Raw genomic sequence first — 4,728 nt, 5'->3', positions numbered from 1 at the left:
ATTCCAGATTCTGGCGGTTACATCGGTTATTAATGTACCAGCATTTCGCATTTGCAAAGGATTATCTCGCGCGTACGTTATCCTGTGATCTTGCAATGTTAATTATTTAAATATGTTACGTAGACGAATATATTCCCGAAGTTTCATTACTCTACATTAAGTATTTTTTGGTGTTGAGAACAAGCAAAATCTACCTCCACATCTTTCTGTTTGCAGAGGTTCAGCTTGTAATGGTACTTGAATTACGCAACCATTACGGCACCTCACCTGAACCTCTCGATACCGGCAATATTCTACTGTGTTTCTGTAAAGTAGTTAACATATTTCTGAGACAACATTCAGATTTGATTTCATAAATGTAGAGGTATTTTGATACATCGATATGTTCATATTGCAAAGATATTATTCTTATGTGTATTCTTTCTTTTGTCGCAATGATCTTTGACGTACTTGTAACTCTTGATTATTGGGCGCGTAAGCGGTTGTTAGTTAGAGTCGGACCTTGAGAAAGTCAAGTGTTGGACGTCATTTTGGAAAGACGCATATTGTAGCCAGTTTATAAAACGTGAACTTTAACAGTGAGGAAGATGTTTTCAAGTATGTTTTGTATTGTGAAGTGATGTTTTGTGTGTTACGTGATATTGCAACAAAAGCAATAAAAATGAAGTGTAACTTAAATTCGGAGTGCTGATTATTTTTTTACATCACCATTGTGCTAACTTTGAAAGGTTTAATCTTCAAGAATGGTTTGTGAAGCGCATCTACAGAACTTTTGAATATAGCAGAATAAAACCTAGGCCTCTTTGCACCCGAGCTTCTAATCATCACCACCTAGATTTTCGACGATTGAGCCATGATTTTACAACAAGACCAGCGTGGGAAATACGAAAAGATGAGTGCCTAGTTTATTCATTATTACATGAAATGACCTTATTAACTGTGCTCTAATGACACCTGCCACATAATAACTTTGTTGTTGCCCGAAAATGCAGTATTTAGCAGCGTGAGCAACACCACAATCATTATTAAATTTTGACCTTTGTTGTGGTAGGGTTGTTAGAAACTGTCTATTACATTTGACTACTACCCACTTAAACACTGGAAAAGGAGAAGGTAAATGGAACTTAGAAGTAAATTTGGCTAGTAAGGGATATTGAAGGAACCGCAGTTGTGAACTGCAAGAACTTTAATAAAATGTAGATTGCCCATAAATCTATTTATTGGATTTAGATAATAATGTATTAAACGTAATCAAGAAAGAAAAATTCGTATCGCAGTGTTGGCACGAAGGCGCTGACGGGGTAGGTTCTGCCCCCTAATTGCAGATTTTTTCTTCCTCCGCGGACAATGGCCTCTTTCCACGCGGAGTATGAGAGATTTGTCTAAAGTACTTCTGATGAGTGCAGATGTGTATATAGAGTGGTGCTATGTTCGTGTTATGTGTTTATGAGAGACGGGAAACGGTGCAGCCCGGTGCCAGCATATACCCTACGCCCTTCGAACAGAACCAGTGGGGCCGCGGAGCTTGACGTCCCTATCTGACGAACATTCTCTCGCTCCATGAGACCCTGCGGAGAAGATTGAGTTCGAATCCAGGACACTGGTATAAAGTCGGGTGATCGGGAACTTTAAGCCACCACCTCTTCCCCACTGTCGACCAAATACTGGTTACGAAAATTCCTTCCACCACCAGGACTCGTGCCGAGTCAAGCGCCATCGCACAGGCGTGAGTTAGGAGCCTCGATTAGTGCGACGGGTACTGTGACGTAATAGGAGGTATAGAGACACGTTCTATGTCATAAATTACCTCAGCAAGCTTCCACTGGATGCTGTTGGTCATTTCAAACAATGCCTCTATAGAATACCTAGAAACTCTCCTAATTTCAAATTTATTCACAAATTTTCTCAACATTTTGAGGACCATGCAAGTCTCCTAAAATCTATGCCGTAATTGTACCCCGATTTTTCTTTTTGTAAACAATGTCTTTGATATAAACCCATGTTGAGAAGTACAAAACGGAAATGTCTGGGGCCAGTGGGACAATGGAAACAACCCATCTCGTCCAATCTATCTGCCTGAAAAATTGTCATGAAGAACCAGCCGAACAGTCAACATAACCGTCCAGTACAGCACTACATTTTGCTAAATTTATTGTAACTGATAAATAGTATACATTTCGAAGATGCCAAGGAAATTATGCTCTCAAGAGGAAGCACCCCAATCATTTAATGTGGGTCCGTCGATACAAATTTAATAAAGCGCGGATGCTTAAAACGTCTGTTTGTAATAAAGGCCAGAAAATACACTGCCTCATAGCTTGAAACTGATCACCCTGTTTACAATAAGTATTGCTAATTCCACGGTTATTGGTGTATCATCCGGACTGATTTCTTGTAACAACTGAACTATGTGTATGTATAACTACGGGGATTTCTTCGTAGTCTTGTGCACGGTTTTCTTTGGAATCAGTACTTCCCGCCTGCTCCACCTGGCAGGACTGACCCACTTACCCACTTACGCAACACACTACCTGTTACGTGATTTTTTTTTTCAACCAACACCTTGCTGGCTATTCTGTAGGCAGATCCTTATTACTTACTGTCCCGCATTAACGTCGAATCTTTGCAGGAAATACTGATTTCCACAGTCAAAACAGGTACAGTACGTCAAATTCTCTTGAATGGCCACTGATATCATGTCTCATGGCTTGGATCACGTTATACAGCTATAATTAAATGTTACCCTATTTCTAGAGTTGGTTAAAATTACTGTCATTTTATAGGTTTTCGTTTGTATATTCTTTTCGTTTTCGTTTTTCTCTTATTGTTGTTCCTTATTGTTGTCCCTTACCCTTTGGGTAAAGCATTGCAGGACAGGCATAATAATTTATATGTAGCATCGACACATTGATTTTGAGTTCAAATTTCTGTTATGTCATGCACTTGTGATGCCATAGGCACATTATGTATTCTGGTTTGATCTCTTCCTCTAGTTTGCACTGTTAGGTGGGACAGTATGAGGAAAAACATCAGAATGATGGATAGAGCAGAAGTGGAAGAGAATTTTTATATATATATACTACAGATTATACATAAATTGAAGAAGAAAGAAAAAATTATTTCATATTAAAGAGAAGCAGAGAGGAAAGTTTGAGTAAACAATATAAATTTTATAGGGAACATAGTTTGGAAATCATTAAAAAAAATGAGTAGTTGGCACTTTCCACTAAGTATTGCTTGTATCTTAGACAATATAATACAAATAATAAAGGGAAAAAAATCACTATTAGTACTACTGGGCTTACTTTTGACACTGATTTGGCTGCGAGCATGACAGATGTTTGGTGAGAAGCACTTTGTATCACTGATTTCACTAAGAAGAAACACTTTAGACTACTATACTTCACTATTGGAGGCGCGAGGAGAAGCACTTTAGAAAGCAACTGGAATCACTCAACAGAGGAAAGTCCACTGGACCTGACGGGATACCAATTCGATTCTACACAGAGTACGCGAAAGAACTTGCCCCCCTTCTAACAACCGGGTACCGCAAGTCTCTAGAGGAACGGAAGGTTCCAAATGATTGGAAAAGAGCACAGGTAGTCCAGGTCTTCAAGAAGGGTCGTCGAGCAGATGCGCAAAACTATAGACCTATATCTTTGACGTCGATCTGTTGTAGAATTTTAGAACATGTTTTTTGCTCGCGTATCATGTCGTTTCTGGAAACCCAGAATCTACTCTGTAGGAATCAACATGGATTCCGGAAACAGCGATTGTGTGAGACCCAACTCGCTTTATTTGTTCATGAGACCCAGAAAATATTAGATACAGGCTCCCAGGTAGGTGCCATTTTCCTTGACTTCCGGAAGGCGTTCGATACAGTTCCGCACTATCGCCTGATAAACAAAGTAAGAGCCTACGGAATATCAGACCAGCTGTGTGGCTGGATTGAAGAGTTTTTAGCAAACAGAACACAGCATGTTGTTCTCAATGGAGAGACGTCTGCAGACGTTAAGGTAACCTCTGGCATGCCACAGGGGAGTGTTATAGGACCATTGCTTTTCACAATATATATAAATGACCTAGTAGCTAGTGTCGGAAGTTCCATGCGACTTTTCGCGGATGATGCTGTAGTATACAGAGAAGTTGCAGCATTACAAAATTGCAGCGAAATGCAGGAAGATCTGGAGCGGGTAGGCACTTGGTGCAGGGAGTGGCAATTTACCCTTAACATAGACAAATGTAATGTATTGCGAATACATAGAAAGAAGGATCCTTTATTGTATGATTATATGATAGAGGAACAAACACTGGTAGTAGTTACTTCTGTAAAATATCTGGGAGTATGCGTGCGGAACGAATTGAAGTGGAATGACCATATAAAATTAATTGTTGATAAGGCGGGTACCAGGTTGAGATTCATTGGGAGAGTCCTTAGAAAATGTAGTCCATCAACAAAGGAGGTGGCTTACAAAACACTCGTTCGACCCATACTTGAGTATTGCTCATCAGTGTGGGATCCGTACCAGGTCGGGTTGACGGAGGAGATAGAAAAGATCCAAAGAAGAGCGGCGTGTTTCGTCACAGGGTTATTTGGTAAGCGTGATAGCGTTACGGAGATGTTTAGCAAACTCAAGTGACAGACTCTGCAAGAGAGGCGCTCTGCATCGCGGTGTAGCTTGCTGTCCAGGTTTCGAGAGGGTGCGTTTCTGGATGAGGTATCGAATA

Source organism: Schistocerca nitens, chromosome 3, assembly GCF_023898315.1.
Source record: "Schistocerca nitens isolate TAMUIC-IGC-003100 chromosome 3, iqSchNite1.1, whole genome shotgun sequence".
Lineage (NCBI taxonomy): Eukaryota > Metazoa > Arthropoda > Insecta > Orthoptera > Acrididae > Schistocerca > Schistocerca nitens.
The sequence above is the reverse complement of the archived record's forward strand: the minus strand, read 5'-3'. Positions refer to the sequence as shown.